We start from the raw sequence: 27,280 nt of genomic DNA, 5'->3' as shown, positions 1-27,280 counted from the left end.
ATTTTTGAAATAGTGTGTAAACAAACTTATCATCATATCATGTAGGTAATGAATATAAAATTTCACTTGTCTTCTCTCTTACTAGTTTAATTCATCTTAAGATAGTAGCTAGATTTATATAGTGTTTTAAAGCTTGAGAAACTCTTTATAAATATTATCTTAATTTATCCTCATAACAATCCTGGGAGGTAGGTCCTATTGTTATCATCACTATTTTACAGCTAAGAAAACTGAGGCTGAGGGAGGTTAAAATGACCTCTAAAGTGTCTAAAGCTAGATTTGAATTTAGTTCCAGTGTTTGATATACTGCACCACCTAACCTTTTCTCTCTAAAAACAAAGAGAATCTAAGCTTTTAAAAGCATCTTTATGTATGTGTGTGAGACAATTGGGATTAAGTGACTTGCTCAAGGTCACACACCTAGGAAGTATTAAGTTTGTGAAGTCAGATTTGAACTCAGGTCCTTCTGATTTCAGGGCCAGTGCTCTATCCACTGTGCCATCTAGCTGCCCCTTAAAGTGTCTTTTTAAACCTTAATCTAACAAATACATTTATGAAACCAAAACTCTTAAAGGTAAAATTTCAAGGAGACATCTTCCAAAAGCCAGAATCATCCCAAAGTAGAATGGACTGCCTTGGGAAGTAATGAGTTCCCCCGAAGGAAAATATCTTCAAGGAAAGATTGGATGGCCATTTGTTTTCTAGAGGGCCATGGAGGTCTTTTCCAGCTTTGAAATTCTGTGGTTATGTATTTGGCTTATGTATTTAATGATGTTTGAATTTAGTATCAAATTTATGATCATACCTTTATATGTCACCTTAATAGATTATAAAATGTTTAAATAATTTGTTATGACAATGCTTTTAAGTAGATGTATCATCAGCTCCATTTTTGCAGATGAAATGGTTCTGAGAATTCATAAAACTACTAAAAGATGAAGCAGACTTGACAAATATACTGCCACTCAAAGGCTCCTCAGCAAATCTACCTCATTCTCTTCACCTGATAAAAGTAATAAGGAATTCCAAAGTTCTAATATGCTATCACAATTCTTTCCCATTTTTTTCTCACTCTAAGAAAGCCTGCTAAAGTTACATCATCTAAACTAACGGGTTGAGAGCTGGAAAAGGAATCCTTTATTAAATTAGAAGACTATATTAAATTGTTGATTACACTCACTCTTAATTTAAAATAAAAAAATGTTATTTTGATCTCTTCAATCAACAAGATAATCAGATAGAAATTTTACACCACAAATTGGGAAAACAATATTATTTTTACATCATTACTTACTACAGATTTAATTTTCAGCCAAACCTTTTCACACAAATGAGCACTTTTACCATTGCCTCAGACTAGTTTGCTGGAAGAACCCACTATTAACATTATGGTAGTTCTTGTAGAAAAAGGGGGAAGATACAGGATATCTTTTGGGTCAAAAATGGAGAAAGAGAAGAAGCTTTGGAATACTTGAATACCTAAAGGAATGTATTCATAGAGGAACATCTATATGATTATTCTCTATAAAACTACAACAATAACAACAAAAACCTTTCCTTGAGGCGATAGAGGTTGTTTTTGTTTTATTTTGTTTTGTTTTTGTTTTCCTCTTTCCAGGATTGCTTAAAAATTCAAACAATGAAAGATTCATTTGGCTTAACAAATACTCTCTTTAAAAAAATGCAGATTGCCTCTAGGAAGATTATGGTGCTATCCATCATCCATACATTATTATGTATTAATTCAAACAAATTATACTCTTCCTAACTCTAGCAGAGATCAGTTGTACTAAATGTTTATAGGAGTTTTGACTGAAAGGAAAAGAGAGTTATGCAATGCCCAAATATGAAAATTAAAAATCATATGAGGGTACTTGGGTGCCTGTGGACTTGGAGAAAAGATCACTAAGGATGTTAGAATAGTACAAAAATGTGAGAGAACATGAAAAATAAACTTGATTCATTTCACATTTTTTCTTGGGGAGACTAAGCTCACAAGATAAAAGAAACTCTAGCTCTTATTTCCAGGACCCCAAATGACCGAATCTCATTGTCAGAATAAAAAGAATATAGGATCAATCAATCAAGCTCAACTTGATCCATGAACAACACCTCACCCTACTTTCGTTTCCATTCTTCCAATGTACATAATAGAACAGACAAAGGCCCCTCAAATAAAGTTAACACTATATTTCTTTGGCCTCATGGAGGGACCCATAAGATAATTTAAATTTCTGTGCTTTGAAAGTATAAAAATTCTCTACAAATGTTAGTTACTATAGCCTTATTCAGGTATGTTCTAAAACTCCTTGATCTTGCTAATGGTTCTGTATTACTAATAGGCACTTGTCATTTTAGCCCACGAATTCCATGTTGCGTTGTAGACAATATAAACTGAGTCAGGTTAGTATTACTAGTTTTATACTTTATCTCCATTAACAGAGCGGCATTTTGTGAGCTAACCTAGAAATCTAGCCCTCATTTATAACACTGTCTTCATAAGAAAATGTGTTCTGCATTACAAGTAACTGGTTTAGTAATGAACTTTGGAATGCAGCATCTGTGGAAGTTGAGGATTGCTGTCAATTGAAATTTAGACAGTCAGATACTAGAGCCTTCCAAATTAAAAACGTAGAGTATTTCCCTTATAACTAATTTCATATTTTCTGTAAATGTGACCATGGTATTTATGTAAGATATTTCTACGTGTATTAAAAATGACATTCTACACCTTCAAGTTTTCCAGCTGTATCTTCAATCCACTTAATAAAACAGTTAGCTATGGCACTTGTCATAGTTTCCATGGCAACAAATTGGATGACTTTAGTAAACAGAAAATAAGCAATTTAAGACTGTTCCATTAGAACTAAAAATAGAAATGCTTCAGGCCAAGCATTGCTACACAGTCTGGTTAAACAGAGGGTCTGAGGAGATGCTAGAAATAGCCATTATGTACTTGGCTAATGAACCAAAATATATATTGATTTTACCTCCTAAAATGACATTTCTTGGATCATTTTTAGAAGAGCATTATGAACTCACATATGTTTTGTAGTGGTTTTGATGTTTCTAACATGTGGGACATACTGCTGACTAAACATGAAAACACTAAATAATAGCATTAAGAAAATAGGCCTAGAAATAACTACAGCCCCCTCCCTCCCAATGACAAATGACATTTTTAATGGAATTAGAATGTAAGAAGATATAGTAGCTAAAAGTTTTTTTCTCCCATAGATCCTTAAACAGGAAGTGACTACATAATTTCATAGTTAAAAGCAATTTCAAAGGTTATCAATTCCCGCCCATATCTTGATATGAAATTTACATATAACATTATAGCTTTTAATGAAAGACTTTTTTTGGATATGGAACTCACTGCCTTCTCCAATAGCCTATTTTACTTCTGTGCAGCTCCAATTGTTTTTTAATTAATTTTTTTTTTTTTAGAATACACATATACATTCATTTTTATATATTTTCATATGAGTCATGTTGGGAGAGAAAAGTCAGAACAAAAGAGTAAAAGCATGAAAAAGAAAAAAAAACAAAGAAAAAATAAGTGAAAGCAGTATACGTTGATCTGCATTCAGTCTCCATAGGTCTTTCTTTGGATGTGGATGTCATTTTCTATTCAAAGTTTTTTGGAATTGCCTTGAATCACTGAATTGCTGAGAAGAGCTAAGTCTATCATAACTAATCATCACACAATCTTGCTGTTGCTGTTTATAATGTTTTCTTGGTTCTGTTCTCTTCATTCAGCATCAGTTCATGTTAGCCTTTCCAGGCATTTTCTGAAATTAGTGTCTTCATCATTTCTTATAGAACAATAATATTTTATTATTTTGATATACTATAACTTATTCAACCATTCCCCAATTGATGGGCATTCACTTATTTTCTAATTCTTTGCCACAACAAAGACATCTCTACTTGTTAGGGAAGTTTAGTTTACATTTGCAAATCTGTATATCTGCAACTTTGATTCACTGGCACTAGTGGCTGTCTGGATCCAAGTAAAACCAGTCTAAAACTTTCTCCACATGACTACCCCTCAGAAACGTAATGGCAATCATTTAATTCCAACTTTATTTACTTTTCTGCCCTTCCTTGCTTCACTAATTCTTTTTTTTGGGTTAAATATACAGCCTTAACTAGGCTATAAAACACAATTTTTCTGTACAATTTATGTTAGTAGATCTATTCAGCAATACTAAAGTCAGGATAAAAAATTGAAAGAATCTTAGAGACTATCTAATCCAACTCTTCCCATTGTATAGATTAGGAAACCAAGGTCAAAAGTATTATGGTAAATTGCTCAAGGTCACAATGCAAACTAGTTGTCAGAACTCAAGTTAGAACCCAGATCTCCCAAGTGTCACAGTGTTGCACTATCTCTATTGATATTTACAAATAGTTTACCTGTAAAATGTTTGCAAGATTAAATATGAGAACTACTGCCTAGTCTGCTGAATAATAGAATTAAATGTGATATGTTTTCCTCTCCATATTTACCCTTATTTTTATATGTGTGCAATAAACCCCAGATTAAAGTCATTAGAAAAAATTTAAGTGTTTTCAGTTTTTAGATTTCATACTTAGTCTTTGAGAAAGACGAAATATGAGATTAACAGAATGGAATGAAGAGAATTCTTGCTGGAAATTTATTTCTATGACTCTAAAATCAGCCTTTTTAGTAGGAGCAGAATAATAAATGGTCTTAAGAGTTTTATAACTTCTAGTTGGGTAGCACTGACTAAACTCAGATTACTTCATCATATTGCAAAGAAGATATTTTATATTCCTTCAAGTATTATATAAAATTCCTAGTACTTTCTTCATGGGAGAAGTCCCAGGGTGGAAACTCCTACCACTCTTAGAATGCAGATCTGCAAATGCTCCATAATTCATTTTCTTGGGGGTTGCCTAGAGCAGAATGGCCACATGATTTCTTTATAATCATACAAGTAGTATGGCCCTGAAATTGAACCCGAGTCTTCCTTATTCCAAGACCAGATGCTTTATCTGCTATGCTGCATTGTATTGTTTTGAGAGATTTAAGGAAAAATTTTCCAACAGAGTTATCTAAGAGTACAATGGGCTACCTTAAGAGATCTTTAAGCAAAAATAGGAAAAAGAAAAAATTAGGAAGGACCTTTAAGCCCATATGCTACAGTTGGGATTGTTTTTCAAATATAGGTAGGGCTAGAATTCATGAGTTCTTATCTGGAATCCATGAACTCATGCCTTTTTTTTTTTTTTAACAACTATATTTCAATATAATTTGATCCTTTTATAATTATCTACACTTATTTTATCCATTTAAAATTATTATTCTGATAAAGGGTCTGTGACACCAAAAACCTGTAAGGCCCCTGTACTAGATGACTTGTAAAATCTATTCCAATATTGAAAATTTGTGATTCTGGTACTGAAGTCAATGGACTTGTGTGACTGGAATGTCACAACTACATCACCTTCAATGTTTATCCTGAAAGTAAAATTAGTAAACAATAGAAGTACCCAGAATCCCACTAACAGCTGGAAAATTTTATAAAGAAAAAATATATTGATATGATTAACTAACTTTGAAATAAAGCATAACAGTTGTTAAAATTAATTCAGTATTCAAATGAAGTTAATGGTTTTTAATAAGCCTTAGGCAATAATTTATTTACAATAGCATTATCCCATATTTACAGAATTAGGCAATTAGATTAATATCAGTAAGATTCAGATTCAATTCCATATTGTATTGTCTGAGTGAAAATGTTCTGAAAATGGAGAAGCCTTCTTAAATGTGTCAAATATTTTAATCAAGTTTCTGCATTGTATTATTCTTAACCACAGATAAAATATGCAAAAGAGAAATAATCTGAATAATTATGGAAATTATAACTTATTAGTGAATTGATGAAATATCCATATAACATTTAAAAATAGAATTGTAAACTGAAAGATCCATGCTCATCATGCTGAACTTCTTTTAGAAAAAAACCTTTTCTTTTGGGTCTAATTCTTCTTAGAGTATAGCAATGTGCCTCTGGGGTACCTGCAGGAAAGAAAACTCTCTACTTCTCACACTTTGTTGAGGGAATAAGTAGGATACAGATGCTGATTTCATGCACCCATCTTCTGCCTCGTGTGAAAGATTACCTTTCCTACATAAGCTTATGCCACTCTGTTTAGTACATCCTTGATTTAAGATTTATTTTGTGGTATGAATAATACAAATATAAATATTATTAATACTAGCTAAGATTATAGTAATTTAAGGTTTGCAAATCACTTCATGAATATTAATTATCTCATTTTATTCTCAAGACCACTGTGGGAGATAGGTATGATTGCTATTCTTATTTTATGACTGAGGAAACTATGAGAGATAGTAGGTGATTTTCCCAGAGTTATATAACTAAGTAAGTACATATACAAAGATTTCAATTTAGGTCTTTCAGACTACCAGTTCAGCAATCTATCTACTTCTTTACCTAGTTGCCTCAGTGTGTGTGTATGAATGTTATTACTTTATCATATATACGTGCACGGACATATGTGAATATACATACATTTCTGTATTCATATATGTTTATATACATTCATTATACATATATGCTCATAGGTTTTATTCTAATTTTAATGCATAATAACTTCAGAAAACATAGTTACTATGTCACTGGCTTGCTTAGCTCCTTGTCCTTCCACTGATTCAGCAGATAAGAGAAACAAGATTTCCAAATCTAATAGTTTCATGTCTCAAATTTGTTACCTAGATCTTTGTCTGCTGACTCATTGATATTTACGCTATTTTAGGGGGAAAAAAGTGAACTTGATAGTGAATGAAGATGTTAGTCAATGAGAGCTAATGAGAATCCACTTTGGCCAGGTTATTTTAGATATTGTATTTGGAGAGGGTGAAAAAAGTATGCAACCAAAATCTAGTCAAATCAAATTATCTTTACATATAGATGTCTAGATTTTTTGGGATGGTGGTGGTAATGATTTCATTCTAATTGTTTTCTAGAATGTTTGGATCGGTTCACAATTCTGCCAACAGTACAGTATATAGTATACTTATTTTCTATAATTGCTTCCAGCATTTGTCATTTCTGATAGCTATGAAGTGATACCTCAGAATTGTTTTAATTTATTAATCAATAGCTATTTGTAGTGGTTTTTTTTTTTTTTTTTTTGGGAATATAACTTTAGATAGCTTTGATTTCTGCCAAAAATTACCTTGGCAATTTATCGATTGGGGAATATTCTTATTTGTATAAATTTGACTTCTGTTTCCCATTTATTTGAGAAAAGAGATCTTTATTAGAGACACAGCTATAAACAAATTTGAGATTACTTTATTGTGTAAGGTACCTTTTATCAAAATGTAGTTTCTCTGATATTATCTCTTAATTAAGTCTATTTTTTCTTTTGCTTTGTCTGAGAGCATGATTGCTACCCCTGCCTGTTTTTTTCTTTCTTTCTTTTTTTTTTACTCCAGCTAAAGCATATTAGATCTGCTCTAGCCCTTTATTTTAACTCTGTATATGTCCCTCTGTTTCAAATATGTTTCTTGTAAACAGCATATTGTTGGATTCTGGTTTTTCATCCATTCTGCTATTTTCTACTTTTTGAGGGAGCTCATCCCCTTACATTTGCAGTTTTGATTTTTATATATTTCCCTCCAGCCTATTGTTTTATGTTTTTCCTTCTCTTTCTTTCTTTTTATCCTGTCCATTTCAAAAGTCAGTTTTGCTTTTGATCACTGCCTCCCTTAATCTGTCCTCCCTTTTCTCATCCCCAATGCTTTTCTCTTATCCCCTTTCCTTCACATTGCCCTGTTGGGTAAGATAGATTTCTATACCCAACTGTGTGTATATTTATGTGTATGTGTATATATGTGTATATGTATATGTATATATGTATGTGTATATCTTCAACTTTGCACAAAACATTAAACTGTTAGTGACTGGGCATGTATCTAAAATTCTAACTTGCCAAGCTAATTATGATCTGCATTTGTAGACAGCTTTCAAATGAAATGACCACTATCACCACTCTCCCACAAAATCTAGACATCTATATGTGTAAGTAGTTTGATCTGACTAGATTTTTAGTTTTAATTTTGATTGCATATTCTTTTCATTCTTTCCAAAATACATACAATACCTAAAATTAACTGGCCAAAGTGGATTCTTAATGGCTCTCATTGACTAACATTTTCATTCACTGTCAAGTTAACCTTTTTTTCCTGAAATAGCATGAATATCAATGAAAATGAAGAGTATGCCCAAAAGGCTATAAATCTGTGCATACCTTTTGTTCTAGCAAGACCACTACCAGTTTGATAACCCCCAAAAGATCAAAGAATAAGGAAAAAACTGACATGCACAAAAATACTGCTAACAGTAGTGGGAAAGAATTAGAAATTGAGAGGATGCCTCCAAATTGGGTAATCATAGGACAAGTTGTAGCATATGATTGTGAAGGGGTACTACTGTGCTATAAGAAATGATGAGCGGGATAGTTTCAAAAAAACATGGGAAGGACTATCTGAATTAATGTAAAGTGAAATGAGCAGAACAAGGAGATCGTTGCACATAGTGGTAATTATATTGTAAATATGGAAAGACTTAGTTGCTCAAATCAATACAATGATTCAAGACAATTCCAAAGGAGTCATGAAGAAAAATGCTATCAATCTCCAGGACAAACTGAAATATAGTTTTTTTTTTTTTACTTTATTTATTTATTTTTTTGCAACATAATTAATATGGAAATATATTTGTATGATTTCCCATTTATAATTGATATCCCATTATTTGCCTTTTCAGTGGGCTGGGGGAGGGAGAGATAGGAGGGAGAGAATTTGGAACTAAAAAAAAAATGCTAGAACTTAGACTGAGTATAGGTCTTACATGGTTTCCTGAAAAGCAACTTCATGAATATAAAATAGAGGAAAATGGGGTTAGTAAGTTATTTGTGTGGGAAAAAAAAAAGAAAAGGGAGCGTTTAGTGGATTCTAAGATTGATATGAGTCAATAATGTAATCTGGTTTTCCTCAAAGCTACTAAGTTCTTAGACTGCATCAAGAGAGGCACTGGAAACTAAGCTAGGGAAGTCATAGTCTTAATGTATTCTAGTCTGCCTAAACTGCATTAGGAATAAAGTACTTTGTTGAGTGCTGGTCTAAGACAGTTACTGACTGTATGACTCTGGGCCTCAAATTTCCTCATTTTTAACATAAATTGCAGAAGGAAATAGTAAATCATTTTGTAATCCTTGATCATGGGATCATGAAGGGTCAGACATAATTGAAAAATAACTCAACTGCAACAAGATTCAAAACCCAAGATTCTCTATCTCTAAATCCAGTGCTCCTAATTTTGCAAATGCCTGCTTAATTGTCATTCTTTTGTAATGCCTTAAAGGAGGGAGGGGTGTATAAAGCCTGCAAAATCATTTGCTAAGTCAATAGCAGGTAATGATGAGCTGAAAGCCAGATACAACAACTTCCCACAGATCTCTTAATTGATAATTTTGTATGGTCCACAAATGATGTTATAAATATTCAAATGGCCTTTGGCAGGAAAAGGTTCTCCACCTCTGTCTTAAAGGCTTATGAAATATTCTTCCTATAATACTCTTATGAAGTATGCAGTATAGATATTATTTCTTCCCCTTTGTAGATGAAGAAACTGAAGTTTTGAAATGGTTTGTCCAATATTATGTGGTTAGCATGTGAAAGTCTTAGAAATGGAATTTAGGCTTTCTGACCTCAAGTCTAAGATGTCTGTCTTTCTGTCTGTCTAGATAAAATGTGGCATGGTGGATATGGAGTTGGCTTTTGGGTTAAGAAGATTAGGATTCAAGATGTACCTCTAAAAAATATAATCTGTGTCATCTTGGGCCACTGTTACAGTTATAAGACTCCAATTCCCAGGGTAGTTAACAAGCTGTATTGGAAGATTTCTTATCAGGGTATTTTCTCTATTGATGGAATTGCTCATCATTACAAAAACAAAATTATCTACCCATTTTTATCCTGTTTACCTAGTCTATATAAGTTTGATCTTGGCCATATGAGATGGTTATCAGCCTTCAGTAGAATCTATAGCCATTAGTAGTATCTTCAGCAATCAGTGAAGTCTGCAGGAACTAGTTGAGTCTCCCTACTTCTTAAGAGGCAGATGTGATATAGTTAAAAAATCCCAACAAATCTCAACTGGACTTGGATCTTTTATTTACTATCAATATAATTTTTTAAAAAAAATCACTAATTTTCAGCTTTCTCATCTGCAAAATGGAATTATTTTCACTAATTATCTCATAGTACTATTGTGAGAAAAGCACTCCCTGAATGCTTTTATTATTTCTTTAATCACCTGCATACTGAAGCCTAGTAAGTGCAAATGGGAGGAAATCATGTGAGCTAATGAAAAAAATGCATTATATATAGAAGCATTATAAACACATGGGCTAACTTGGCAAATTCTTGGCAGTATGTCTCAAAAACACATGCGTTATTCTCTCCACATCTCCCCCAAAGCTTACTATGATAATCACCATCCTATCTGGGGATTTAGAGTAGGAGTTTGATAGAGTGGATAGACTAGAGCAGAATTATTCCTTCTTTTTCTAAGGGAAAATATATGCAAGCCATTCTTTTAAAATACAGAGAAAAGAGAGCTGTTTTACAAGCCTGATTGTCATGTTTATTCTCTGTGTGGTAGAGTCAGTATTAGATAGAGATGCCAACATTATGAACAATTTATATAAAATGATATTTAAGTTTTTTTTAATATTCAGAGAAAGAGGAGATAGTATATGCTAGTAAAAAAAAGCATGGGTTATATCATGTGAGCATCTTTCTTAACATGGTGCCTAGTGTATAATTCTTAGAATTTCTGAGCTCTTGGACCTTGTCTCCTTCCTCTCTTATTCTTCCCCCCCCACCAAATCTAACCCCAGGAATGGGAAAGGGATCATGATCACTGAGATTGAATAGGCTCTAAGAGATATTGTCATAAAGTAGAAAAGAGCACTGGCTTTTGGAGTCAGAAGACCTGGGTTTGAATTCTGTCTCTAATGCTTAGCAGCATTTGAGAAACTCTGGGGAAGTCATTTAAATTTCCTAGGTGTTATGCCACAGTTCTCTTTTATTGTCCTGACTCAGTTTCCCTGCTTCTCAGTTCTGCAAAACCTTTCCTCTCTCTTTATCAGAATACTTGATAGAATACCAGAATGCCTCTTCCCTTCCCAAGCTATTAGAATATCAGATAGTGTCTTATCAAGATGCGTCTCCCCATACCGGAATGCCTCCCCCTGATTTTGTTATGTCATCTTATCTCCGGAGGCTCACCCCACCCTGTCAGTCCTTTTTCTGCTCTCAGCACCCTGACTCCGCCCCTGCCTCAGTGTACTCTCTGCATCTGAGCCATGTGTATATATGTCATTGAGAACTCTGATTGTTTGCTGGATTCTTGGAGACAATAGTCTCCTTCAGCCCTGGGACCAAACATGGATCCATTGGTCCCTAATCTCTGTCTTGCTCAGTTTCTCCAGCATAACATAGGCTTCAGTTTTATCATCTGTAAATTAAGGGGTTGTGCTAGATGTTCTTCAATATACTTTCCAAATCAATTTCTCTGATTGTATGATTTTATTAAAAAGGATGATTGCATTTATCCCCATTGTTTTCAGGAAAAAATGATTGTGAAGGATTTCTTTGAGTCATTTGTTGGGAAAAATCTTTTAAATTCAGTGGGTAAATTATAATTTCCCTATTTTGATGTGGCCAAGATGATTTTTTTTTTCATTCTTGGTTATTTTCAATGTTTTTTTCTGGCCCCTGAAACTTTTGATTTACTTTAAAACATAAGCTATTAACCAAACTTTCTGGTATTAGATGGATATGGACTAGATTTTAGGAGTAGTGGATTGTCAGCATCTCTGCCCCCCTAAATACTACCTTACTTTTTATCCTCCTATGATTAAAAAATTAAATTAATTATATTTTGTCAATTAATAAGCATTTATTTTCTTTATTTCCTTTCTCTACACCATCCTCTCATTGAAAGAAAAAGAAAGAAAATACCTCTAATAAATAAATATGAATAGTTGAGAAAAACAATTTTCCATATTGACCATGTCCAAAAATGTTTCATTCTATATCTTGAATGTGTCACCTCTCTGTGAGGAGGTAGGTGTCCCATTTATTATCTGTTCTTTATTTGAACTTTAAGATCAAATAGATCAATCAAACTGAGATTTGTTATAAACCATAGCTTAAAAAGGCCATTGCATCCAGGGCCATCTCCAGCCATCCTGATCTATATTTTGCCACTGGTCCCAGATGGCTCTGGAGGGGAAACTGAGGCTGGTGATCTTGCAAATCTTTCTTCACTGAAATCCAATTCACTTGCATGTCATGGTATCACCTCCCTGATGCCATGGATCTTCTTAAGAAAGATCATCTTTAAAAGTTCCCTATTCCCTATGAAAGGCAAAAAATGATTTATTTTTTGTCTTTGAAGAGTTAGCACATTATGTATTATCAGTATTTTAAAAGTTTCTCTACATGAACAGAAAGGGAGGTAGGTTAAGTACCTAGAATGAGCGAGGTTAGAAAAATAGAAAGGTATATAATTGGACAGGTACATTTCATCAGTTTTATACTTTTCCTAAGGATTATTTTTAGATTAGACTGGTCTGGCATAGCCTTGGTTTTAGGAATTCAATTATTAAGATGTTAGATACAGCAACAAAGATCATCATGAAGTAAGATCTGAGTTTAATTTTAGTTTCTGATATTTGCAAGCTGTGTGACACAGTAAAAATTATTTAATCTCTATTTGCTTCAGTTTTTCATCTATAAACAATAAAAATGATACTTATTACTAAGATTGTTGTTTGGTCATTTTACTTCTTATATGACTCTCCATAACCCCATTTAGGGTTTTCTTGGCAATAGAGTAGTTTGCCATTTTCTTCTCTGGCTCATTTTATAGATGAGAAAACTCAAGCAAACAGGAGCCATTGCTCAGGGTTATACATCTAGTAAGTATTTCAGGCAGGATCATGCTTATTTCTTAAGATTGTTGATGTAAGGTGATAGTGAGCAATAAATAAGTAATATTTGTAAGGTACTTTTAAAACCTGAAAATCCTATTTAATTATTAACTGTCTGATTGCTGTTAAAGCTTTCAACCATGAAGTTAAGCACAATCTTTGGAATGACTAATGTAATTTCCTAATAAATTTGACCACAGATTAAATGTCTGGATAGAATATACTTATTAGAAATCTTCAAATAAAGGCTAGATGAAACCTTGTGAAAAGAGGGATATTGTAGAAGCATCTTTGCCTATATCGGTTTTAATAGATGGCTACTAAGGTCCCTCTCCAAATTTGATTCTGAGTTCTTGAATCACAGCACTGAACATATAAATGTAGAAGTTGTACAGCAAAAATGCCCTAATTCAATAATCACTTTTAAAAATCTGCATTTTTTGAGGAGTATTTTAAAATACCCAGTAACATTATCTCCCCCCTTAAAATGTCTTATTTTGAAAAATGAGATTTTTAGTACCCACTGAGAAGATCATGTACTTATTCATCCTCATGGACACATTTGCTTTATCATTTGTATTTGCCTTCTAAGTTGCCTCCTAAAAACTTAATTACAGAAAGGAATTATTTTAATTTTGCTTTCCACATTTGGAAAGATGTGTATGAGGGTTATTTGTAGATCTTACAGTTCACGAGACAAACAAATCTTAGACCCTCACTGACTCAGAAAAGAGATAATCTCTTTCTGTGTCAGATTGTGATGGGGTTTTTCCATTTAAGGATTCTTGGGACTGAAATCTTGTGCTGGAATAGGTAAGAACATATCTGCATTGTCCATATGTAGGGTTTTGGAAACTTGTGGTACAGTGGATAGAATATTAGGTCTGGAATCAGGAAGACCTGAGCTCAAATCCAGCCTGAGACATTTATTAGTTGTGTGACTGGGCAACTCACTTAACCTGTGTTTTGTCTTAATGTAAAATGAATCTACTTTCCAATGTTGTGAGGATCAAGTGAGATAATACTTATATAGCAATTAGCATAATGACTAGCATGTAATAGATACTATATAAATACTCCCTTCTTGATGAACTTTTACAATTAGGATCCATGGTGTGAGCTTTATTATTTTTATATATTTGCTAATATTAAAATTACTTTTGGTAACTGGTTAGTTGAATCCCTCCATTAAAAATGCATTATATATGTATATATACACATGTATGTTTGTATATATGTTCATATAGACACATATGCACAGATGTGTACAGTTGTGCATGTGTTGTTGTTTTTCAAGTGTTTTCAGTTGTGTCTAACTCTCTGGGTCCCCATTTGGGCTTCTTGGGAAAAATACTGGACTGATTTGTCATGTCCTTCTTCAGATGAGGAAACTGAGGGAAACAGTGTTAAATGACTTGCCCAAAGTCACACAACTTTTAAGTGTCTAAGGCCAGATTTGAATTTAGGAAGACGAATCTTCCTGGCTTCAGGCCTGGTACTGTATTCATTGTGCTACCTAAATCCCCATGTATATGTGTATATATGTGTATGTGTACATGTATATATGTGACTATGTATATGTGTACATAAAGTTAAACCCTCCTTAAAATTAAATTAAACTTACTTCTTAGTGCAGACCAAAGCTAAAACTCTGGTGTAGGGGAAAGAACCTGAATTCTAATTTGGAAGCATTGTGTCCCAACCACTGAGGGTTTCCCCCATCCTAGCCAGGTGAGTTTGGGAAAGGCAAACCCTCTCTTTGGGCTTTCTCCATAATGAGGCAATTGACATAGATGATCTTTGAGTTCTCTTCCATCTTGAATATTTTGAGACTATACAAAATGGGAGGAACATTCACTTGGATAAAATGACAGAAGTAAATATATATATATATATATATAGGCAAGGACCAAGTGTGATTTAATCATGAAGTAAATCAGCTCCAGGCTGATAGAATCAGTGTCTCAATAGTGGTTCTGTACAGACCCACAGATAGCCAGATTTTATTCCTAGCTGAGGCCGGATTGTTGGAAAGTCTTGGCTTTTTGTTCTTATAGTTTTTATAACATTAGAATATTTCATGTATGGCTCTGTACCATTTAACCATTTTATTAATGATTTGAATAAAAGCAGGAATAGCATACTTATAGGTTTGAAGATGAGGCAAAATTTGGAAGGATAACCAAAACATTGGAGAACAGATTTAAGATTCAAAGAAAAAATAAAACAAAAAAAAGCAAAATTAAATAAATTACGATAAGAGATCAGATTCAATAAGGTGAAATTTAAAAGAGAAAAGTCTTGCAATATAGCTTGGAAAAAACAAACAAAGCTTTAACAGCATGAGGGGCTAAGTCTATAAGTATGGCTGAAAAAAATTTGGAGTTTTTAAAGAACTGCAAGCTCAGTATGTCAATAGCAAATAATGAAGCTAACACAATCTGAAGTTTCACTGAAAGAAATTCAATGGTCAAGACTAAGGAGATTATGCTATCATTATATTCTGTTTTGATTGGACCATATTAGAAGTATTGTATTTAATTGTAGGTGTTATTATTGTAGTATGCGCATTGATGGGCTGGAGAGTAGCCAAAAGAGGATAACAGTGATTATAAATGACACAAAGATTGACTGAAGAAATGAGCAAAGGATGACCAGAGAGAAGAGAAAACTTGATAACACAATTATCTCAAGTATTTGAAGTTATCTCAAGTATTATCTCTTATGTTGAGATATGTCCTGTCTGACATTATTGGGCAGAACTAAGGACAATGGGAAGATGTCCATAAAAAGATGTCCAAAAAAAAGTAGACAAGCAAAACTTTTAATAATTAGAACTATTCCAAATTACTTTAGGTTATCTCTGGAGGTAGTGGTTCTTTTCTTTCCTATGCTTCCCAGCCCCTTTCCCCCCTCATTCCCATATTCTTAAAGCAAAAGCTGAATGACCACTTGTTGCATATGTTTTATTCACAATTAAGTACAATCTGTATTAAGATTTTTTCAATTCTATGAACTTTAATTTTGAAAAATTTTGAATGATACAAATTTGTTTCATAAAATAAGATTTTATGTGAATTCCATTTCTGTCCCAGTCATAGGTAGTCATCTATTCACAAATACACACACACACACACACACACACACACACACACGCAGACTATCAAATATACTCATAAGTAACATAACTTTGGATTCCTTAGTAATTAGAATTAAGTATAACCTGATGTAATTAACAGGGACAATACATAATATTGAGTTAAACCAATATAGAAACAGAATTAAATAGTTTATTTATGAAGTTATGATTGTGACATAGCTAAAACAATTTCTATATTCAAAATAATCATTAGTATTTCTATGTTTTATGGATTGCAAAATACTTTTTATATATATCTATATCTATAGATCTATCAACTTACTTGATTCTCACAATACTCCTGTGAAGTAGCAAGGAAAGAAGGAAGGAAATAAGAATTTACTGATCACCTACAATGTGCCAAACACTGTGCTAAGTGTTTTACAAATATTTTTTCACTTTATTCTCATAATAAGTCTGGGAGGTAGATGCTAATTTATTTTCCTTATTTTACAGATGAGGCAATGAAATATTAGTGATTTGTCCAAAGTCACAGAGCTAGGAAGTATCTGAGGCTGGATTTGGATTCAGGTCTTTCTGACTTCTAAGTCTGTCCCATATTGAAATACATTTAAAATGTTAGTCCCTGAATAGAGCAAGCCACACCAATTTCTGGTTAAAGATCAGAGTCCTTCTTGGGGTTGTTTGTCTTCAGAAACCTAGAAGGAAAAAATTTATTTATGTTGGGGCTAGGGTAGAAAACTGAAGAATAGATTTATAATAGTTTTCCATATAACACACACCAAAACAATGCTTCACTCCTATTTGGTATTTGAAATTTAAAGTTTCTATAAGTATAAAGAATTATAGAAAGAGAGAGAGAGAGAGAGAGAGAGAGAGAGAGAGGAGAGAGAGAGAGAAAGAGAGAGAGAGAGAGATACACAGAGAGACACACACAGAGACAGAGAAAGAGAGAGAGATACACATACACACAAACTGAGAGAGACAGAGACAGAGACAGAAAAAGGGAGATAGAGAGAGATAGAGACAGAGACAGAGAAACAGAGACATACAGACTCGCAGAGACAGAGACCGAAAGAGGCACAGACACACACACACACACACAGAGAAAAACAAGGAGAATCAAAAAGACACACAGAGAAAGAGAAAAATAGAGAGACAGAGACAGACAAAGAGAAGAGAGATAGACAGAGAGACAAAGAGATGAGAAGAGAGACAGAAATAGAGAGGGGAGAGGAGAGAGTGACACAGAGAAAGACAGAAAGAGGAGAGATAGGGAAAAGAGAGAGAAGAAGAGACAGATATATCCAAGAAGCCAGTAGTAAGAGGTCATTCATGTCATCAGTAGTTGCAGGGTGAACAGCTGCAATGATAACAGTGACACTCTTAGTGCTCTGGGGGACTTTGTTCCTATAGATATTCTCTGGTTGAATGCAGATGCCTGGCATTTGTTGTGTTGAGTTATGCTGTCAGAGGCCTTCTTTCCTTGCTACTTCACAGGAGTATTGTGAGAATCAAATAAGTTGATATATATAAAGTGTTTTTCAATCCATAAAGCGTTATAGAAATATTAGCTATTATTTTGAATATAGAATATTTTTTAGCAATATCACAATCATAACTTCTATATAGTTTAACTATTTAATTCTGCTTCTATATAAGCAATGGCTTATTTTTATATTCCCTCATTCTATACATTCACATATACAAGCATAGTTGTATAAATAAATAAGATTATAAGTTCAAAGGATTTAAGATTGGTAAGACAGCATGGTACAGTTGAAAGAATAATATATTTGGGATTAGTAAATCCAGTTTAAATTCCTTCTCTGTCACTCTCTAAGTTATGGTGGGCAAATCATTTGCCTTTCTGGGCACTAATTTCCTCATCTGTAAACATTAGGGGATAGATCTAGAAAGTCCCTTCCATCACTAAATCTATGATATATTTCAAACTTCTCTCATTTTCATTTCAAGATAAAGCAGCTCATGTCTTTTAAGACAAAAATGATGAAAAACATACTCTTCAATACTTTGAAAGATCCATTATTTCAATGATATTACCTCCATGTATGCAGACAGCCATCCCTTTATGTCTTTGTAAGTGGTTTTATGAGTTGCTGTAGTCCCCAAAATGTGGGGCAGCTAAATGTTGCAATGGATAGAGTGCTGGGCCTGAAGTCAGAAAGACTCATCTTCCTTAGTTCAAATCCACGCTCAGATATTTACTATATGTATGACCCTGCACAGGTTACTTTAATGCTTTTTGCCTCCGTTTCCTCATAGGTAAAATGAATTGAAGAAGGAAATGATAAACCAGTTCAGTATCTTTGCCAAGAAAACCTCAAATGGAGTCACAAAGAGTTGGATATGACTGAAAATGATTGAACAAAAAACCAGAATATGAACATCATTTTAATGATGGGCTTCTCTAAACTCTGACCAAGGTATCATCCTTGGATTATATTATGTATGATGTGATATTATTATATTATAGTGGGCCCATTCTAGAAGCTTTTTCAGCTTGGTAAGCCTTATTAGCTCTTGTGCTTCACTAGAACTAGTCTTATAAATCAAAAATTTATGAGGATTTCAGTGGAAGAACAATTTGTCATTGAACTTTCTAATAAAAGATCCAATGTTCTATAAACTAAGAATGTAAGTTGAAGACCAACAGCACTAAGCATTATCTAATGTATTGGACTCATCTCTCATTGAAGTTCTCTTCTGGCTCCGAGATGAGCTTTGTTCCTATGGGATTGCAAGGAACAACTAAAAACTCCACTTGATTTCATGTCTGAGAGTAAGGAAATGTAGGATCAACCACAGAAAAAAGTTTGGTTAGAAACGAGTTATCTTTAGTTTTCCACTTTTCCTATATGCAGCCTAATGCCTTCAATACTAACTTCTTCCTCCCAGCAATAATATTGTGAGTTCTTTCTGACCCTCACCTTTCTTATCTTTACCTCACTGACAGATGACAGTGCTGAGTTACAGCTGGGTGAAAACTTGTATCAGAGAAGCCTAATAGAAAGCATCATAGGATCATAAATACAGAACTGGAAGAGTCCTCAGTGGACATTCATTGCAAACATCTAACTTTACAGATGAGGAAATTGAAGTCATTAGAAGTGAAGTGATTTGCTCAAGATCATACAAGTAATACTTATGAGAGACTATTTAAATGATAGCTATCGTTTAAAAAAATTACATTTTAAAGTTTGTAAAGAGTTTACATATGTTAACTCATTCAATCCTCACCAAGGTATTATTATTTTAACCAATTTACAGATTAAAAAAAATTGAGGCTCAGAGAGATTGCTCACAAAGCTAGATTATCAACTACTGACTCTAAAATTAGTTTTTAAACAAAAATTGAGGGAAAGGCAATGAGTATTTAAGAGGACAAGGATAAGATTGGCACACTTTGTCAGAGAATATAATAGCATGTTTAAGGAAAATAGGAGTGATGGTTGACAGGTGTAGGAAGCAGCAGAAAAACCAAATTAGAATATGAAAATGCTTCTATGTTAATGTAAAAACAAGCTGAATGAATTGGAATGCTGAGTGGTATATGAAAACCTTGATATTCTGAGTATCTTAGAGTTGGGCAAAAAGAAAATGAATGGGAGACTTGGTTCTCCCAAGAGGCAATATTAAGAAGAATAATTTAGGGTTAATAATAAATCATTGACTATAAGGGCAAATATAAGAATAATGGTCCAGAAGAAAATTTTATTGGACATAAGTATCACTAGAAAGCCCAGGTTAAAATAAACATAGAAAAATATAATGGAATAAAATTCAATAGCTCTAATGATTTTAGTTATTCATTGAGAGATTTCATTATTATAAAATGTGGCAGTAACAATTTACCTGTAAATCAAATTACCTGAAAATGAGTGATTCCAAATATTTTATTAATAAGTTAGGGAAAAAATATAACCTTTCAGAATTGGAAGGAACTTTGATTACATAATCAACCTCAGTTATTCTATCAAGGAGGACACTAACATGAAGTGATTTGTGCAAGGCCATAGACCCTATGGAACCAGAATGAGGACCCATTTAATTAGGACTTGGAAATTCTAATCCAATGTTTTTAGTATTACTATAGTATGCTATCTCATTTATATTGCAAGAAGAGATACTCACTCAAAGTCCTTCTTGGTTAAATGAAGTAGATAATCACTGAGGAAAAATATTTTAAAATTAAAGGGTTTGACAGCAAAGAATTGGAAATTGCAGGAATGTCCATCAATTAAGGAATGACTGAACAAGTTGTGGTATAAGATTGTGATGAAATAATACCATGATATAAAAGATGATAAGCTTAAGGATTTTGGAAAAATATGCTTGCGTGAAATGATGAACAAAATGAGCAAAACCAAGAGAATATTGTAAATGGTAACAATGATATTTTTAAAGAACAACTGTGAATGACTAAGTTATTTTGATTATTACAAATACCCAAATTAACTACAAAGGACATGAAGAAAAGCACTATCTGCATCCGGAGAAAGAACAAATAGAATTATGTATGGAATGGATTACTAACCCACCCACCCACCTACACACACACACACACACACACACCCCCACCCACACACACACATTTATATTTAATGGTAGCCATCTCTAGGGTGAGGAAGGGACGAGAAAAGAAAAAAGAGAAAAAAGTTATACGATAACTTTATTAGCTATTAGATTTGCAGTTTCCTGTGCAAACATCTTTTTTTTTATTCTGTCATGTTATGGAAATGCTTGTTTTATTTCTTAAACTCAGAAAAAAATAAATAAAACTTAAAAAATATAGAGTTTCACTGTTGAGGCTGAGGAAGAGTAGGTACAAGGTGAAAATTACATGAATCTATAAAAAGAATGTAAAAGAGCACTTTGCATGGAAATATAGAGCTAATAATTAAGAGATTTTTAAATACATCAAAAGCAGGCAGATATCTTGAGGATCTGCTTGACCATATAATGACCATAATAAAACAAGAATGTTCTGAAATGAAAAAGAGATTATCAAGAAACTCTGACAATGCTGAGATTTTTACTGAGAAACGTAGGAATTTTCCACTCCCAAGTTATCTTTTTCAAGAGACAGGTCAGATATGGGGTTAGAACAAACAGTAGTAATTGTACGGGATGTTCTAACCCTAACAAATAAACCAGATATAAAGAAATCAACAGCCTATTATTAGTTGTGACAGACCTAGAGTGAACTCAGGAAACTGTTTTTCAAAATATGTTGTCTGTTGTCAAAAATCAAAGGAGATGCCATATGTAAAGTGCTTGCAAATTTTAAAGAAATATAAATGCATTGGTGAGGATGATAATGAGGATGAAGGTGTCCTCTTTTCCTGAGGACTCTGTTTAGTCAATGCAACTGCCATACTGAAAAATCAGGGGTTCAGAGAGGATAATAGTCAATAGTCTCCTCTCTGTACTTAGCAAGCCTGATGAATATAAAATTTCTTTGATGTGGGGGGTTGGTTGTATTTTCTTCTTTGTATCCTTGGGACTAACAATGGTACTTTGAAAAATATGTTTTTAATAAATGTTTGTCGATTGATTAGAGGTCATTACTAAATCTATTATCATGAATCACGATTGGTCAATAAGAGCACTTCACTGCTACCCTTGAAAAGTTTAAAAAAATCTAGAGAGACGATTTCCAACATGTTTCATAAATCCTCTGAGTGGAAACTGTAGCAGGAAACTAGCACTAAAATGAATTTCAGAGCATGAGAAAGCATTCTTGTGTGTGTGTGTGTGTGTTTGTGTGTGTGTGTGTGTGTGTGTGTTGCTCTGTATTCTTTCTTTAACATTTTTTTTTAGGTTATACATGTACATTTACTTTTTATACATTTCTAAATGCATCATTAGGAGAGAAAAATCAAAACAAAAAGGAAAAACCATAGGAAAGAAAGGAAAAATACAGAAAAAAAAGGTGAAAACAGTATGCTTCAATTTACATTCAATCTCTGTATTTCTCTCTTTGGATGTGGATGTCCTTTGTCATCCAAAATTTATTGGAATTACTTTGGTCACCAAATTGCTGAGGAAAGCTAAAGTTATAATAGTTGATCATTACACAATCTTGCTGTAGCTGTATACAATGTTTTCCTGATTCTGCTCACTTCACTAAGCACCAGTTCATGTAAGTCTTTCCAGGCTTTTCTGAAATCATCATTTCTTATAGAACAATAAAGATCACAAATTCACTGAAATACTGAGATGTTGCTGCCTGTGCAAACAGATGAATATATGCAGAAAAATTCCAACTCATTTGAGGTTCATGTTTTCTGATTCATCATCTGGGGAATAATGGAGCCAGAGTTTATGGAGTATTTATCCAAGACTCTGGAGACAACATAGAACTCATTTAGATTTACTCTTTGACAAGTCTGAACAACATCAATGACAACAAAATTGAAGTAACTGAGTTACAGTGGGATTAAAGAAATATTTTTGTCATGAGCAGGAAGCTGAATCAGAAAAATAAAGTTATGGGTACGAAATAAACAAGCACATATTTTAGTTATAGTGAACAGATTACTGAAATTGGGACCAAAAGATTAAAAGGGGCTACAGAGGCTGTCTAATCCAATTATCTTATTTTATAGGAAAGGATAATCAAGCACAGAGATAGCCAGAGTTATAAAGTGAAAATGCCTGAGATGGAATTTCAACACAGATCTGAATCCAAGCTCAGGCATCTAATCACTGTGTGCTCTTCCAGGAAGAACTGGGTTGAAATTCTACATTTTGTGCTTGTTGTATAACCTTAGGCAAGTCATCACCTAAGTTTCAATTTCTTCAGTAAAATTATTGTTCAATCAGTTTCAATGATTTTGACTCTTTTTCTGAGCAAAGGTACTAGAATGATTGGCCATTTCCTTCTCCAGCTCACTTTACAGGTGAAAAAACTGAGATAAACAGGGTTAAGTGACTTGCCCAGCTAGTCACTGACAGCTAATATCTAATTCTAGATTTGAACTTGGGTCTTTGTGACTCCAGGCCTTGGTACCTCTATTCATAGTACCACCATAATTATGGTATTTATTTCACAGAATAATTATGAGAAGAAAATCTCTCTCTCTATGTCTGTCTCTGTCTCTGTCTCTCTCTCTTTCTGTATATTTTTGAAAGTATGTATGTAGTAGTTTATAACTTTTAAAATATCAAATGAATGTTAAGTGTCTTTATTACTGGAAATATTACAAATAGGAATTCCTACTGAACTCACTCATATTTAATATTTTTATACATAATTTTACACCTCTGTTGTGAGATGTGCAGTGAAATCTCCAAGTTTTCATATACCACTAAGTTCCCCAGGGTGCTGAAATACTAACCCCAAGAGTGATAAAAGTGTAAGAAAGTCTTATGAGGTCCTGTGAAAGAGTAGAACAATTGTAAATGAGTTTCAGTGTGACCTGAAAGAAAGTAATGCATTAAATGAAAATTAATCTGAATTCTGTTTCATGTATGATAAACAGATCCATTAATTAACCCTACCAGCTAAATCTCACTAAAGGTATATGGTAGTCATTGCTCATCATTCCCTGAAGATATAGATACAACATAAGAATGTTAATTAAATAGACCAATAGAATTTTGAATATTTCCAGTAAGGGTACTGGAAACACAACAGAAAATAGTGCAATGCTTACAAAATCATTGGATTATACCTGTAAAATTTCACATAGCATTGTGGTCTCTGCCTACCTTGAGAAAATTATAATAGAGCTCAAGGGGGTCCACAACAGGAGCAAGTGAAGTAACTAAGTTAATTAAAAACTTACACATGAGAATACATTTTAAAAATTAGATTTCTTTAATATGGAAAATCAAGGCCTCAGGAGAATTGGTTCCAAATATATAACATTTTAAAGGATGTGGATATGTCAAATTACTAGTTGTGTGACACTAAACAAGTCCCTTACCATCTATTTTGCCTCAGTTTTCCCATCTTGGAAGTACTAACTACTTATTTTTGTGACAAATAAAGAATATAGAACATAGCATATATATATATATATATATATATATATACATACATACATTTTATGAATATTTATGGCAAATCAAAAAAATACTAGGACTGAGATCTCTCTTCCATATTGAAAGTAAATTATAAAATAAATAAAATTGAATATCATTTTTTCTCAATGGATGATAGTAAACTTCTTACTCTAAAAAATGGTTTAACTAAAATTAAGTGTGATTTTAAAAAGATGCATAATGTTTGGATGCTATATAAAAAAGGTAATATTAGAGATATTTGAAGCTTATCCCCAAACTTTTCAAGTTGTATAGAAGAGGAAAGAATATTGTGTCCTTTTATAAAATGTTCTTTGGTACCACTGAAAAACTGTACTATTTTGCATTACCTTTTTGCTCTATTTGCAACACTGTGTTGTGCAATGAACACTAACTTTGGGTTTAATTCTTGTCTTTAATGTCACTCTCTTTCTCCAGATTTCTATTCCCGCAGCAAAATGAAGAGATTGGACCAGAAGATGTGTAAGATTTCTTCAAGTTCTAAATCCAAGAATGTATAATTCAATTAATTCACTAAACAAATAGTTACTAAAATGTTCAAGGCAATTTTAAATGTTTAAAAAAGATTGAGGAGTTGACTGGGTCATTATTCTCATATACTATATATTTCTAATTTATTAAGTATCTAGTATAGGTCGTGTGCTGCTAAGTATTTTGGTTGCAAAGATAAAAACCCACTCAGAGCTTGCCTAAAGGGAGCTCACATTCTACTGGATAGGAAACAGCAAGCATATTGATAATCTGTGGATATAGTGGAAAAGAAACCTGACTTTGGAGGTAAATGAACTCAGAATTCCCACTGCCACTTACAATTCCCTATGTGACTTTTGGCAAGCAACAGTTTTACTGTCCTCTCTTATCTGTAAAATTATCTGTAAATATAGCAGCTGTGTCTGGAGATTGGAAGACCCATCTTCCTGAGTTCAAATCCATTCTCACTGACTTTCTAGCTGTGTAATCTGAGGAAATCACTTAATTTTCATTCATTTCCTCATTTGCAAAATGAACTGGAGAAGGAAATGTGAAACCATTCCAGTATTTTTGCCAAGACAACTTTAAGTGAGGTCACAAAGAATCAGACAGGACAAATGACTGAGATGACCTTTAAGACTGTTTCCCATCTTTAGACCTATGATTCTATAAGACATTGATAATAATACAATTTATGAAAAGGAAGGAAAAGAAAGAATGCTAAATATATACATATGTATATATGTATACATATATATACACACACATATATATATATAGTGTGTGTGTGTGTGTGTTTGTTTCCATATGCATGCACATACATTCAGTATATATGTGTGTTTGTAAGAAGAATTCCTATAGGAGCTGTTACCTAAATGGAGTTTTGAAGTACTGAGAGACAGTGGGAAATATATCCAAGGAATAGAAAATAGCCTGTGTAATGGTATGAAGAGAAATGCCTGAGGAAGAGTTAGTAGGTGGTTTATTTATAATGTGGGGATGCGTGAGAAGTAATGTGAAAGGCAGGTAAGGGTATGTTGAAGTGAGATTATGGAAGGCTTTCAATAATGGGGCTGTATTTTGCCCTAGAGACATTAGTCAGCTCCTAAAGATTTTTGAGTAGGTTCATTCTATGATCAAAACTGTGTTTTAGGGATAATTAAGATCAAATTAGTATTTGCATAAAAAATGGATTGGAGAAAGGAAAAAAAAAACACTGGAACTAGGGAGGCAAATTAGAAGGCTATTGTAATAATCATGATGATCGCTTGAAGTTGGGTTGTGGTTCTGTGAATGAAGAAAAGTGAACATAAATGGCCTGATATTCCAGTACCATACTGTGGTTTCCCTTATTCATCATTAACCTGATAATGATTCTTTCTAATTACCAAAGGTCTTGATATAGTACATGCTTCTTTGGTTTCAGAATTCTCCTAGGAAATTAACATTAGCACCTTAATTGATTTAAAGATATAAAAAAGGTAATGGTGTTTCTTACTTAAGGAGACCTAACAAGACAGTGACAGAACTAGGTCTAATGTGTGGAAGGTTAATTGACTAATTGACCATGTTACTCTGTAAGAAATCTCACTCACATGCTTGCATGGGCAAATGGAAGGAGAATGAAATAATCTCAATTCTCAGTCCCATTTAGTTTGTTTCATCTTTCAAGTGGATTTAACAGATGGTTATGATTTCTTCCAGCAGGGATTCAGGAATAAAGGTGAATATTGAACAAATCCCACCTGAGTCCAATTATACCTCTACTCTGCATGCCCTCAGAACTTGCAGGTTCAGTTAGTATTTATGTGTTATTTTATACTGATGAGCAGATTGTTTTTTTAAGTTATTGTATTATTATATAGTGTATGATATTTCCCAATGTAGGAAGTTCATTTGGGACAAAGCCCATGACTTGTTATTCTTATAATGTCTATAATGAATTTTATAGAGATTTAGAATTAAGAGATTCACCAAAAGCTTGTTTAAGTTGTAGTTCAAGGTCCTGTGTTCAAACCCTTTTGTTTCTACTTAATACCTTGTGATCTTGAGTCAGTCCAAATGAGTGAGTTCAGGGATATTTTGAGATACCAAAGTTCCCAAATCTTGTCTATATGTTTGTCTAAATTTTTTTGAGCCTATTAAAATATGACTAAGAACAGTTAGGTGGCCCACTGAATAGAGTGCCAGCCCTGAAGTCAGAAACACTTGAATTCAAATATGGTCCTACCAATTTATTAGTTGTGTGGCTGTGATTCTGGAGAGCAATTTGGAACTATGCTCAAAAAGTTATCAACTGTGCATACCCTTTGATCCAGCAGTGTTTCTACTGGGCTTATACCCCAAAGAGATACTAAAGAAGGTAAAGGGACCTGTATGTGCCAAAATGTTTGTGGCAGCCCTGTTTGTAGTGGCTAGAAGCTGGAAAATGAATGGATGCCCATCAATTGGAGAATGGTTGAGTAAATTGTGGTATATGAACGTTATGGAATATGATTGTTCTGTAAGAAATGGCCAGCAGGATGAATACAGAGAGGACTGGTGAGACTTACATGAACTGATGCTAAG

At 33.3% G+C, this 27,280-nt stretch overlaps 1 protein-coding gene across 1 annotated transcript in view; it reads right to left on the bottom strand.

The window, feature by feature from the left end:
• The window catches only part of KCNH7 (potassium voltage-gated channel subfamily H member 7), a 623,506-nt gene that overhangs the window by 215,696 nt on the left and 380,530 nt on the right, over window positions 1-27,280 (bottom strand). The window lies entirely within an intron of this gene.

Source organism: Antechinus flavipes, chromosome 3 (genome assembly GCF_016432865.1).
Source record: "Antechinus flavipes isolate AdamAnt ecotype Samford, QLD, Australia chromosome 3, AdamAnt_v2, whole genome shotgun sequence".
Taxonomy (NCBI): Eukaryota; Metazoa; Chordata; class Mammalia; order Dasyuromorphia; family Dasyuridae; genus Antechinus; species Antechinus flavipes.
The sequence above is the reverse complement of the archived record's forward strand: the minus strand, read 5'-3'. Positions and strand labels throughout refer to the sequence as shown.